The sequence below is a fragment of the Schistocerca gregaria genome, chromosome 2 (assembly GCF_023897955.1).
Source record: "Schistocerca gregaria isolate iqSchGreg1 chromosome 2, iqSchGreg1.2, whole genome shotgun sequence".
Classification (NCBI taxonomy): Eukaryota; Metazoa; Arthropoda; class Insecta; order Orthoptera; family Acrididae; genus Schistocerca; species Schistocerca gregaria.
Window position 1 is genome coordinate 639,235,940 of NC_064921.1, and position 14,581 is coordinate 639,250,520.

At 39.3% G+C, this 14,581-nt stretch overlaps 1 non-coding gene across 1 annotated transcript; it reads left to right on the top strand.

The window, feature by feature from the left end:
* The first annotated feature begins 495 nt into the window (after positions 1–495).
* Positions 496–598, top strand: LOC126337513 (U6 spliceosomal RNA). The gene has a single exon (XR_007565086.1). It is a non-coding gene; the product is annotated as a U6 spliceosomal RNA (small nuclear RNA).
* The last annotated feature ends 13,983 nt before the right edge of the window (positions 599–14,581 follow it).

The following is a 14,581-nucleotide window of genomic DNA, read 5'->3' on the forward strand; positions in this document are numbered from 1 at the left end:
GAAATAAAAAGAGTTCGAGAGAGGAGGTAGAGATACTAAGAAGACACCACCAGCACGCTCCCATGGGCGCGGACCGCGAAGGAAACGGACGCTGGACGCTTGTCGCGACGGGCGAGGGAGAGGGGGGACGGGAGATAAAAGCCTACCGCCGGCTCCTCGGCGGTCAGTTCGTCAGCGCAGCTGATGAGGGCAACGTGGTCGCTTGCCGAAATATTGTGCCCGTTGGAAACTAACAACCGACTGTTCATACGTGAACACTTTTGGCATGAAGTACGACAGGGGTAATTGAAGAATGTCAACAAATATGTTGATAGTTTCTGGACGATTAAAAATAGGGCTCTTTCTCTTTCATTGGCAAGTGGTGTACCAACATTTCCCCCTCCTCGAAGGTAAAAAAAAACAAAAACAAAATTAAAAAATATTCACGACCCATCCTCACAGCTTCACTTCTGCTAGTTCCTCATCTCCGGCCTCCTAAGGCAGTCATACTCGTACTTGTTTCAGTGGCAAATATACTAAAATTTGAAAGATTCACAGAAGATTAGTATGGCCGCTGCGAAAGGATTACACGAAAAATCATGAAGCGTTCCACGTTAAAAAAATTATAGGTCAAAAATTTAAAATCAAAAGGAACTAAAGAAGTAAAATACTAAAGAAACAATTAAAGGAAAGTAATAGTAGTTGGTAGAACATTTGCCCTCAAAAAATGAATGTCCCTAGTTCGAGTCTCGATCTGGAACACAGATTTAATGTGTCTGGAAGTTGCATCTCAGCGCAGTCGCCGCTGCAGAGTGAAAAGTCATTCTGGAAACTAATATGTCAAGTCCTCTAGACAAACTGGTGATTGATGTCTGAGAAGTAGCGTCGATCAAGACATGTGGCTTTCATCTTTCTCAGGATGCTGTACCCAAAGGTTCTTCGACAATACGCAAATTGTGGGGTTTAAAGTTCGAAATGTTGTGCATCCATCTAGTTCACTAAATTTTGCTTATCTGACTTACTCCTATTTCCGTATCTTGAAACCTGAAAATACTTTGAATCTAATGAAGATCTGATGGAAACTGCAGTTGGCTACTATGCTGAAGCTTCAGATTTGTTCTTTTTGAATGGAGTCTATACAACGTTAGGACTTTTTCCAAATATAAGTGAACTTATCACCGTAAACTGTCTTTTAATAACACGTCAAGAAGTTTTCACCTTCCTCTCTTACGTGTTATACGCCGTAATGGTGGCTGTACAATGGAGGCTCGGAGTGACATCGTGGATAGACGCCAACTCTAACGGTTTAGGTCGCCACTGATTATAAAATATCATCTAGACTCATTGGTGTTGTGAGCAAACGGAATAGCACCCTCAGCTTCAGGGGGTCGCTCAGTCTTCGATATTTCTTCTCTTCTTGTGAAGTTCAGATGCCATTATTCAGTAGAACAATTTCCGGCAGTATGTGACGAGGAATGTGTAGCCACCAACCTGTTCCTTTCGAAAATCGACGAATACCACTAAGTGCTTGGCTGGCACAATTGACTTACGTATTGCCGATTGATCAAGCCTGGGGTGCGGTTTGCTGGGAATCCGTATGCCGAGGTCTTCCAGCAAACTCTGTTAATGTTTTACAGATACGCAGACATACCGATAGAATAGCAGCCCTGCAGAGATGTATGCAGGCCAAGCTACTGACTTCAAATGATCTAATTGTAGCACTGGGAGTCTTCACATCAAGCAGAATTCTTAAAGTCGAAGTTTATGAAAAATCTCGTACTCATAATCACCTGTGTTTTGTGATGTATGCTCGCTGGACATAAAATTAGTCACACACAGGAGACATCACTGTACCTAGTCTGTGGTATAAAGTTCATATCAGTTGTTTGTCTGACATGATCCATTAAGTCATCCCCACGACATTTGGCATGTATTCTGTAGTAAATCAGAGCCCACTTCTCCTTAGATAATTACACGTATGTTTTTAGCTACTCCTCTTGTAGAAATGTTGCATTCTACCTTTGTCTTCCGATCATCTCATTGCTAATTAGCTCAATTAACACACGCGCGCGCGCACGCACGCACGCACACACACACACACACACACACACACACACACACACACACACACACACACGCACTTGCATCTTCATGTCACCCTTTCTGATCTACGGCTATATATATTGTGCTGTTTTGGAACTACAGTTACTCAAAACGGCGGGATATGTGCGCACCAATATGTCCGCAGGGATTTACTTCAGAATATTCCTTAATACTAAGACCATGTCTCCTTAGAATGAGAAAAAGGTAGCTTCACAATAGCCTTAATAACAAACATTTTTAAACAGAAGAAATCAAACACTCTATACCCACATATTTCACAAATATGGTGTATGAACGTCTACAGCATCATTAATTGCAACTTTAGCCAAGAGGCGACAGCATGTTCCCGTCACTTCACAGCATTAATTCCCGTTACCCTCGCTAGACGGCAGATGCCTGTAGGTAGGCGTGCTCTACGACACGCCTCTTTACTCGTGAGAACAGACAAGTGCGCAAGTGTCAGCAACTGTAACAATGCATTGTTATTATGTGGTTGGCAGTTCACTGTATTTGGTCAAATGATACTTGTGTCCTTACAAAATCCACACTCTCTTGTGATTCACTTGTTACACGTACACTTATTCATGTTGCAAATTTATGCAGACCTTAGTGCAACTACATGGACTTAATTTCAAACTCAGTTCGTACATTTCCAGTGACTGGTGGCCCACAGCTTGTAGACATCTGTTGAAAATCAGCTACTATTACAATCAGTATTATTGTTAACAACTTCAGTTTTTACTAATTATCATCAGACTCAATTATTTTATTTATATTGAAGGTATCACCTAAAACCAAGATACCATATCTGTTATAGAGTGTTTTTGCTCAAAAGTGCTTCTACTGCAGCATACGAAACAAATATGTCTTATCGCTTAATCTGGCCACTGCGCGTAAAGGACAACACCAACAACGCAAAGCACAACTTGACAGTAACACAGGTGATTTTTAACTGACCAGGGAAGCTAGAGGCTCAGTTAAGGATCTTGTAATGGATGTCACGTCTGCTTTTAACAGAATTTTGAAACTGAACAAAGGTAAATCAAACGATATTTGCCTTTAATGGATTTGCCTTTTCTTCTTAAATGAAACAAAAGTTAATCACAAGTAATCTGTATGTAACAGAACAAATGCTATTTACTCTTACACAAAGCAACAGTTAATGAAAAGTTATCAATGAAACAAAATTAATTGAAACTCGAACTCTGTCAAAAGAGGCGAGGCCTGTGGGAGGGACCCTATGGGAGGAAGACTGCATCGAGGCTATAGCCTTCATATATGTGTAGCACGCTGATGCAAGATTAAAGAATCTTAATTAAAAATAGAACTGCGTCACCAATTTGGATTGCACATCATATGAGAAGCGCCCTGTTCAGATTACAGTTCACGATACGACAGATAACAAAAACTTACATCTTCTCGATGTCAGCAGAGTGTAACAAAACAGCCCCAGACGTCCTTCGGCTTCCCTCTTTCTCTCGATCGCTGAAGAAGTCCGTCGAAGCTCCGTCCTCGAATCGCCGTAAAATTCCGTTCTTATGCCCAGCTTCCAGCCTAAAAAATTCCTGATATAGGAGTGCTGACCGTATGCTGTTGCCATTGTGGCGGCCGAGAATTGTCTTAAAATATTTGAAAATCGGGGAAAAGACAATAACACGACGTACATGACGTTGGTGCTGGACTAAAGCAATGTTGTTTGGATTGACCAGATTCTCTGCGCTCTGCGTTAGGTATAACGACACAGTCTCATCGGGCAAAACCAAAACGTTGGAGCACTCACAGTAGCTGGCAGTCGCAGAGGCGTGAGGCCTTAGTAACGAGCACAGAGATGCCAGACTCAGTTTGCCTCCAGAGGGCAGCGAGTCACACTGTATAGGTACATAAGGAAAATATCCAACAAGCTACGACAAAAATTTAAAACCAATGATAATAATCATTAGCGCGGCCGCCGTAAGCACTGATAAAGATATATTTTGCTACGCCGGAAGCCGGATAACAAATAATAAAAAATTCCATTTAATTTTTTGTTAATAGAGAGACTTTGTCTTTAGTTCTCGAGTGGGGAAGACGTATTTTTGTAATATGTGTGAGGTAGCCATTTGTGTTGTCTGAATAATAATTATTATTTGTGCAAAACCACGAAAGTTTTCTTTTCTTCGCCGGCCGCAGTGGTAGAGCGGTTCTAGGCGCTTCAGTCTGGAACCGCGCAACCGCTACGGTCGCAGGTTCGAATCCTGCCTCGGGCATGGATGTGTGTGATGTCCTTAGGTTAGTTAGGTTTAAGTACTTCTAAGTTCTAGGGGAGTGATGACCTCAGAAGTTAAGTCCCATAGTGCTCAGAGCCATTTGAACCATTTTTTCTTTTCTTCCGCGCATCATCTCAATGTCAGGTCCCCAAGCGGCCTGTATTCGGAAGAAGAAGTGCGATTAAGAACTGTTATAGACACAGTCAGCATATATATTCATGGCGGAAGAAGATGAATATAACTACGGACATCAGAAGTAAGGTCACGGTAAATGGACTCACAGGAAAGAACGATAAAAATTCAGATTTTGGGCATCAATTGTAAATAATTGATTTCTATTAATCTCTTTATTTATCTATCCTTTCTTCTTATATATTAATTTGCACAACATGGCCGGACACCTGGTGCGATTGGCCAGCCTGACCTACGTCGATGTTAGGGCCCCTCCCCCCCTCCCCTCTTCCCACGGATCAGTGGTTGAAGTAATGAGATATATCCATGGGCACTCGACCGACAAAACGGTCCTCAGTTAAACCTAAAAACGGCAGCAGAGAGAGAAGCTTTCTCTTCCAACACGCACGCCAAGTGACAGAATGGCAAGTGGCAAAACACCGGCCGTCGAATGAATAGATGTCGCATACTGACATGTCAGTAACGTCACAATAGTATGTCCATGAATACTTTTGTGACGTTTTATTATATTCGTTATTCATTCAAAAAACTGACTACTTTACAGAAATCAGTTTACATTTACATTATGTGTATAAATTTCTCTCTCCGTGGTATTGTTTCTGAAATATGTAGAATGGGTTGGAAGCAACAAAGGTACTTTATATTAAAAAGTTTTTGTGCCGGATTTATTTCATTTACCATCTGATGACAGATGAAAATATTAGACAAATATTTAACAACAGATGTACGCATTTCTACAAATATACACACAATCTGAAGTTCACTGTTAGTTTGTAGCTCTAATCCAGGTTTGACATCCGGTCAGAGGCTGCTGCAGACAAATTGTGAAGATCTTGTATTGTGCCACTAAATTTTATGACAGAATATTCCAGTGTCATATTATGTACACGTTGCTGCCCTTCGGCGCAGTCACATTGAGGAGAGGACTTCAGTCCCCATTGGAGCAGCTATGCTCCACACCTGTTGCAGTCATTCTGATCCGATTCAGTATGCAACAGTGTCGTCTGGATGGATGAAAACCTGCTGATCACTCCAGAGGAGTTTTAATTAGTTGTGATATGACTTATTTGCACGCTGTGTGGGTCTTCAGTAGATACAGGAACAGATGATGTTCGTGAACAGAGAATTCAGATATTAGTTTATTCCACATCTAATATCGAACAGTAAAAATAAAACATAACATCGCTGCTGTATTTGCAGTTTCAGTTACTAACAGTAGATCTGAAAGTAGTAACATATATAAATACAAAAGATTTAGAAATCCGTCACTCTTAGTGTCTCTGTAGAAGGTACCGAGCCCTGGCCACTATTGAAGTCTGTAAATGTTATTTAGCTCGTTCAGCTCGCAAACACGGAAAATTGGCTCAGCGCATCGGTGCTCGAACTTAAGTACATCCGCCGCTGGAGCTCCGGTGAGGGGGGGGCTTGCATCGCATTGGTGGCGACGTAATCCTTCATGGCAGCGCCCCCGTTCCACAGTGGCGGGTGTGAGAAACGCACGCGCGTATTTGAAAGTGCGGCGATCAGATATCGTCCTATACCGCAGGTTGGTGATGTGTCAAGGAAGTTTGCTCCTGCCACTGATGGTTCCAGGGGTCTTGCATGTTGAAATTATTGTTATGACAAATGGCTACTTCGCGCCACGACGCTTTTAAAAACGTCAGCCGCTTGTGTTGAGATAGCGAAAATTTTGAAAGAATTGGTAATTCTGGGTTGTTTTTTTCTCCACTCGTCTAATAATGGGTATAATCTTCTAAATCATAGTGGTGGAACAGGTAGGCAGTGGATGTTTGTGAGACTAGTACACCCTGCGATGAGGTGCATTATTTAGTTTTTCTATTACATGTACCATATCCGTGCAGTATAGTCCAGCAAGTAAAATTCGATAAATTTTCAGTAGGTTACTGGTCAGAGATAATGATTATCTAACACGTACGAAGTACAAAAAATCATGTTGTACCACCGTGAACTGCTATTGGAATCTCTATTATTTCCACCAGGTTCAGCTATTATTAATCATCAGGCACAAATCTCAAGTAAGTAAGATTTACGTCTGATTGTTAGTAAGAATTGTGCCTCGTAGCAGCAAGTGAAGTTTTAATAGCAGCTGACTCTAACAGAATATGATTTTCGGCACTTCGTATAAGCGAGGGAACCATTATCTCTGACCACAAAGGTGATGAAAATATACTGAATTTTACGTTTTGGATTATATTGAATGGGACTGATAAATTTGAAACGTCCCCTTAGAAAAATTATACAAGACTGTGCTTAAACTGACACACAATATTTTTTAGCGCAACGCAATCTGACTTTCAAAAATCCCTACAAAAGAATGGCCCTGACTAACATTAACCTATACCTTTCACAAATCACTTACCTCACAAAAAATCTTCGTTACTCGAACTACTGCAATACAGCGAGCACCACTACTGCCAGCTAAATAAAAGATTCAAACTACAGAAGGCACTAACTACTGATAGGTATAGTTAGCAAATGAAAGACTTTAATAGAGAACAAACAGTGTATTTACCTTAATAGTCAAAATATATATGGTAGTTCATGACATCCAGTCTTACAAATTAAAAACTCCGCCATCTCTCTCCCCACGTCCACCACTGCTGGCGGCTCACCTCCAACTTCGTAACGCTACGCGCTGTTAGCATCCAGCTGCCGCTGCCCAACACTACAATGGCGAGTATTACAACAATGCCAACCAGCCACAGACTTCACACGGCACAGCCAGTGATTTTCATACAGAGCGCTACGTGGCGGCGGCGTTACCAATAAAAAAACCTAAACAGCCTACTTACATAGCCCCCATGCTCCCCACAAAAAAAATTACAAATTGTTTTGGGCAGTGGCCAATACAGGTTTGAAATTTTTTTTCGTAATTACAATAACAAAGAAATGAAATGCACACACTTATCGATAGAATGTTGGTCGAAAGCTAAAATTTTCTCACAGTCCATAAAGACAGTCCTGATCATTCATCAAAGTAAAATTGCAGCGTTTTTCTCAAAGTCTGAGTAGTAAAAGAAAATGCACACGGAAGTAGTGGATTTCCATGCAGTCTTGAAGAAGTAGTGTTGTCCTTTCAACGGAAAGACAGTGCTGACTCTTGACATGCAGACAGGTAATGGGCCACATGAGAGCAAACCCACAGCAGAGTCAGTCGAAGTTTTAAAGAATATTGGTAGGTAGGTCGTCACAGAGTAGACCCATTGTAGTCCTGGTAGAGATTACGGTATTGGTGGGCCACCAGAGGTGCAGACCCACTGCAGTCCTTGTAGAAATAATGGTATTGGTGAGTCATCAAAGGTGTAGACCCACTGTAGTCCTTGTAGAGATAATGGTATTGGTGGGTCATCAAAGGTGTAGACCTACTGTAGTCCTTGTAGAGATGGCCAGCAGCCATCTGTTGCGACTGTGCAGGCGCACAATCACCATCGAAGAGTCTTGCGGATAATATAGCAAGTCCATAACCACCACTTGTGCACTCACAAAAATTGTTTTTGAAATGTCCTAAGAACCAGCAATGCTGTTATCCAGTCCCTTACTGAATTATTAACACACGTGCAAACACTATCAGTCCCTACTTCTCACATATTGTCCATATACTATGACCAACAGAAACATGTGCAGTGAAATGTAATTTACAAGTTACTTAATTTAATGAACTGGTGTCAATTACAATTTTATAACATAACAATACAATAACAAAGGTACAAAATACATCTTTAAAGAACATAACAATACAGATAACATTTGCAGTAGTACAGGCTTTACAAAAGAATCGAAATAACAAATACATCAGTGTTACAAAAATTACGACATAAGTACATACATAAAAGATCAGAATAACTTTTGAAACATCAACTTCACACATGAGCAATAGAACAAAACAGAATTAATAATGTGTAAACATCTTTACGAAGTAAATAACATGTTATTAATGCAAATTATATTTGAGGATAACAGTATTCCTCATCATAGTGAATGTAGCTTAGTATTAGAAAAATTCTGCAACATAAGTCTTATCAGATAAACATATAAAGTCAGGAAGAACATAAATACACAAGGGTACACAAACACATAGTGGGATAACACAAGGAAAGAACTGGGTTTGTTTTACTGCAGTATTTTGCAAACAAAACTTTCTTTACTTCTCGGAGATCTGCCTTCGTTCTTCATTATTTCCAAAAAGTCCTATCTATACCTGCTTTCTGTACTTTTCTCATATAACCTCTCAGTGCATTTTTTCAAATACATCGCAACTCATTCTCTTATATAGGCTACCCCGTCTTAAGCTAACTTAAATCTACTGAGCTCAAATGCTGAACTAAGGGACGAGGCAATGCAGCAGCACAAAACAATTTACACAAACAGCAATGATAAAAAAAAATGGAAATGGGCAAAAAAGAGGCAGCAATATTACAACTAATATAAGGCAATGCGCAGCAAACAAGAAAAATAAATCAGTAATAAAATTGGCTTAACCTAGCAATACAAAGTGACATTCAGTAGCACTATGAATGGCAAACAGCAGCAGCAAATGCTATAACTTATACCTAAACATGACAAAGCTCAAGCAGAAAAAATGTTACACTAAAGACAACAATGCAGATAAGGAGAATGTCTATTCACATCTTAATGTCTATGCAATTAAAGTGGTGCACCACAAAAACTAATGCTACAACAAATTACCAAGTACTTGAAAAGAAAATTATATATACAGTTACTGTTATTAGTCGCTTCTTATTGCTCTTTCCATTCCAAGAGCTCCTTTTTCAAAGAATGTGGATCATAAAATAATTATTTAGTAGATCTGTTGACAGAAAGTGTTCACATTAGCAAATGCATTTAATTTTATTTTATAAAACCAATGCTGCAACACAGCTGGAAAACAGATATCAAATGAAATAAGCAACTATGAAAGGCAAAGCATAAAAATATAATTCAATAGTCATGTGACATTTCATAAGTTAGTAGAAATTCTGTCAACTCTCGTAGACAGACGTTTGTTATGATCAGGTGTCAGATGTAAGTATCTTTCCAAGTAATGGGCGTGTCGTATTTGCGATGCTTTCTACAAAGGAATGTCAAGTGCCCTTTTTTTTATGGCTTTCTGTTGTCACACGACTACCTCTCAGCCGGGCGCACAAAACGCATTACATCAAGGTCACTTACCTTTCTTACTGAAATATTTATGACAGAAGTTTCCGCTACAGTGACAGTCTCATATAAAAATTTCACACGTCAAGAATTTGCGTTATTCATCTGTAGAAACAAAATCCTATTTATATAAAAGTGTCCAAAAAATTTTCGTCGGCATTGTAATACATTCACGCATTTACACACATTTCACAACTCTTAAAGTACGATTCTTGGTTTCCAACAACCTTTTTCACAAACCAGAGTCCCTAACCACTACTCTTTATTCCTTACCTTATTCGTCGACACTTCTTCAATATTTCATCATAACGGATACATAGCATAATCAAATAACTCATATAACATCAGCTTATTGACCATAAACATACCACAACAGCATAATACACATAGTCATCGTAATAATAACATCATAACACCTCAGTCAAATCTCAAAATCGTCGTAGATTCCTCCAACAATTTCAAAACCTAAAAAAAGATTCTCTGCTCATGTCAAGTGTCATCTGCCTCAAACGTACTTTAAAAATCATGACCCCATACCAAACACATCATTCAAAGCTCTCATAGTATCACAATGGTTCCAAAAAAAATATGAACAGTTCACAAAGTACAGACAAAATACAATTTCATAAGTGTGAAGCTATTCAACTGTGTAATTGCGTAAATATCTGTCACTGACGTAGTAAAAAAAGTTGGTTTCTCTGTTAAATAAGCAGACAGCTGTGTAATTTATGTGTTAGAGAAATATGGTACCAATGTGTAAAGTTGTATAAGCAAATACCATATTAGCTAGGGCTCCTTGTGCTTGCCAAACACATGGTACACAAAGTAAGCGTGTACCCCCCTGAGGATTAATGTAATTATACCCTCAGGTGTTACATATTACAGAAATGAAATGAAATGTATCACAAAAAACTTTCTTTTTAATTCAACAATATTGATAAATAAATGGTTTAAGTACCAAATTAATCACTCAAATGCGTGCCCTGTAGCGCTAAATGTGCGTTTTGCTGTAAGATAATTCTGTGGAACTGTCGTAGTTATCGTCCTCTGTAAGCAAAGTTCTGCTGAAGTCAATATACTTACATCATCATAAACGAAGGTGAAATGCTTTCCGTATAGATATCGTAGTTATGACGTACCTTACCGTGATCTAGAAAGTACTATAATGTAACGTATTATTGTGCTACGATAAAGGCTGTCTCATTGTAGCTATACCACAAAAGTTACTACTAAAACATGTTTTACTTTCCAGAATAATACAGAAAAACTGTGCAGATATAAAACAGATACACCGCAAAAGCAACTATGTAAATCGTGTCACATATTAGTAGCATCGTGATATAATCGTGTAGCTATTAGAGAAACCAAATGCTAAGTCATCTTTAATCTCACCGAATGAACTTCAAATAAAGAATGTGTTTTCAAGTAAACCAAAATGTTGCATTAAAATCTCATTAACAGTATATGTTCTAAGTATGTAAGCCTTGTAGTCGTTACGTAATCGTGCAACAAACAAGCAAGAATGTACAAATAACAACACTGTGTCGTCTGTTCACTATAACAATGCATTCGTAATTTCTGTTTAAAAATGTTCCCTATGTTCTAGACTGGATAGTTAACTTCAAAACATTGTTGCATGTTAACAGTTTCTCAGTGTGACAAAGCATACTAGAAATGTGAAGTGAAATGTTTTATGGCATAGAAAAAGTTAAAAAGCAGATTATATTTCAATAAACGGTTTTACATGGGAAATGTGGTGTAAACCTTTTACCCTTTGTAGTACTCAAAGTTTCAACTTGAACGCAATTATCATGTGGTATACGTCGGTAAAGAATACTGGAACTTTTCTCAAGGTTGTGGTCTATGTTATTTTTCTCTGAGCCAGCCGGCGCACGCGGCTGCCTGCGGTGCGAGTCATTGTCTGCCTCTTTGTTGGCGTGCGTCGTTATTGGGATTAGGAGACCTAACTTCTGCAAATTCACCTTGACGAGAAGGCCCTGCCGTGTTTGAAGCTCGCCAGTTCTGATGCAATTCAGGTCTGTCGTTACGATCATATCGTCTGTCGTCATGTCGGTAGATTCCATAGTTTCTTTCTTGTCGGTCACGTGGTGGAGAATTTCTCCCTGAATCGTAACTGCGCGGAAGACCGTTGCGTCTTAAGTTATTCTGTCTCCCTTGATAATAATTATTTTGGTTTCCATATTGTCTGTTTCTCTGATTGTCTTTGTGATAGTCATTACTACGGAAATGCGATCTTTCTCTGTAACTATTATTACTCCGCCAGTGGTTGTCATACGGGTGGTGTATGTTTTGGTCACGACTTACGTTGTGCGAATAGCCTTGTCGTGTATTATTTGTGTCATCGCGGAATTGTGACAGGTGTGACCTGTAATTGTTGTGCTCCTGTTTTCGCGTTCCGCGATTGTCAGTGTCAATTTCTAATTCTTGTAAGAGCCCCTGAAAAGCTTCAATGTCGTCTTTGCAACGTCCTGCCAAAATAATATGCCGTAAATGTTCAGGCAATTTGATTAAGCAAATGCGGATGAGTTCTGACGGGCTGTATGGGTTTGAAAGATACTGATTCTTATGTAACATGTCTTTAAAATATTTCACAAGACTTGAAAATTCAGATTGTTCGAAATTTTTCATCATTATGATGCCATGTTTTACTCGGTCTTGTGTGGCTTGAGACCAATATGCTGAGAGGAAGGCACGATAAAATTCTCCTTAACTGTGGCAATCGTGAATGACCAATCGCATTCTTACAGCTGGTTCATTCTCTAAATAGCCACACATAAATTCTAAACTGTGCTCCAATGACCAGTTGGGGGGGGGGGGGGGGGACAATGAGAGAATTGATGAAGCCACGCTTGTGGATGAATGTCGTTGCCATAATTCTTAAATGTTTTGAATTTACGTGTAGTAATGAACAGCTTATAGTCAAAATCATCATGTTGGCGAGTCGCATGTCGGTCATTGTTACGTCGTTTCGGCGGTTCCATCTCAAAATTCGGTGTACCTTGCCAATTTCTTTCATAATTTCTGAAGTGCCCTGTGTTATTATTTTGTGGCTGTTCCGTATTTCTATGTCCCTCTTCCCGTATTGGTGCGCGAGTGTCGTCTGAAATACGTATTTGTTGTATTACCTGTGTCCGCTGATATTGCACTTCCCGGATTTCTCTTTGGTGTTGCGTACTAATTTGATTCAGACTTTGTTTGAATTTCCTAATTTGTTCGCACTCTTCTGTGTCATTAAAGACTACCGGTTTTGTGTCATTCAGATTATCATCTACCTTCATAGATAAATTAGTGAACTGATCCGAAAGTTCGGCTACTTTCTCCGATAGTGAACACATTTCCTCAGTGTGTTTTTCTGAACCAAGTTTCAGAGTGTCCATTTGTGTTGAAATCGAATCTACTGTGTCCTTTAAGTTTTCCTGAGTTCTTGCAAGTTGCGTAACCGAATCGGTGGATGCAACTGAGTCCATTTTAGCTTGCAAGGTGTCGTGATTTTCACGAACAACAGTTTGCAATTCTTTTATGGCTGCTTCGTGATTCTGTAATGCGTTTTCATGCCGCGAAAAAATAGGTTGAAAATGCTCACAAATTTGTGTTTTTACGTCATTACAGATTTTTTGACATTTCGATTCAATGTTATGTAACTCAGTAGTTAAATCTTCACTTGTTTGTTCAAGTGTGGTGTCTAACTTCCGAAGATTATGTTCCAGTGTGTCCAACTGTTGCTGTGTTTGTCTCTGATTTTGTTCCATTGTGTCTAACTTTTGAAGATTATGTTCCATTGTGTCCAACTGTTGCTGTGTTTGTCTCTGATTTTGTTCCATTGTGTCTAACTTTTGAAGATTATGTTCCATTGTGTCCAACTGTTGCTGTGTTTGTCTCTGATTTTGTTCCATTGTGTCTAACTTTTGAAGCTTTTGTCCCATTTGTTGCATTAATTGTAATAACAGTGCACTGGTGTCTGAAACATGTTCCTTAGTGCTATTCGGCAATGCATTTGAACCGGCAATATTCGCAGTTTGAAAAACAGAAAATGTGTCTTGACTTATTTCAGAAAATGGTGAGGACGCAAGACCTGAATCTACATTATTTGCAAGACTGTGTCCTGTCATTTCGGAATCCTGAGGCGAGCTGTTGCCGACCGATCGATCGATAATGCTTCCCTGTTCACTAATTGTTTCAGTGTGTAAACTATTGTTTGCAGCCCGCTCCATTTCCCTATGTACAATTACCAAATTACTACTTTGAACATTAGTTAATTCATTAGATGGTGGCGCTAACACACTGCTTTCGTCTTCACTGTCATTTCTCAGTTTACTTTGGAGCCTAGTAGTACGTTTTTCACACGCCATTACAGTCACAATATTTCACACGACAACACAGAAAAGCACAATTTGAAGAGCAAAATAAGAAAACACATTAACATAGCACTGAAAATAATAACTAGTTAATTGCAAGCGCAGCTGCGAAATACTTCATGCAAAACTACATGCATGCCACAACTATTTTACTGTACAACAATGAAAGACTGCAACTACAAAGGAAATTCTCTCTATGATTACGCGCTAGCAATAAACAAAAGCTACACTAATTACACAAACTACAAGGAAAAATTCAGAAGATTCCAGTGAGGTATCCTCGGCTAAGGGTCGACGTATGAAACGTCCCCTTAGAAAAATTATACAAGAGAATATTTTTTAGCGCAACGCAATCTGACTTTCAAAAATCCCTACAAAAGAATGGCCCTGACTAACATTAACCTATACCTTTCACAAATCACTTACCTCACAAAAAATCTTCGTTACTCGAACTACTGCAATACAGCGAGCACCACTACTGCCAGCTAAAGAAAAGATGCAAACTACGGA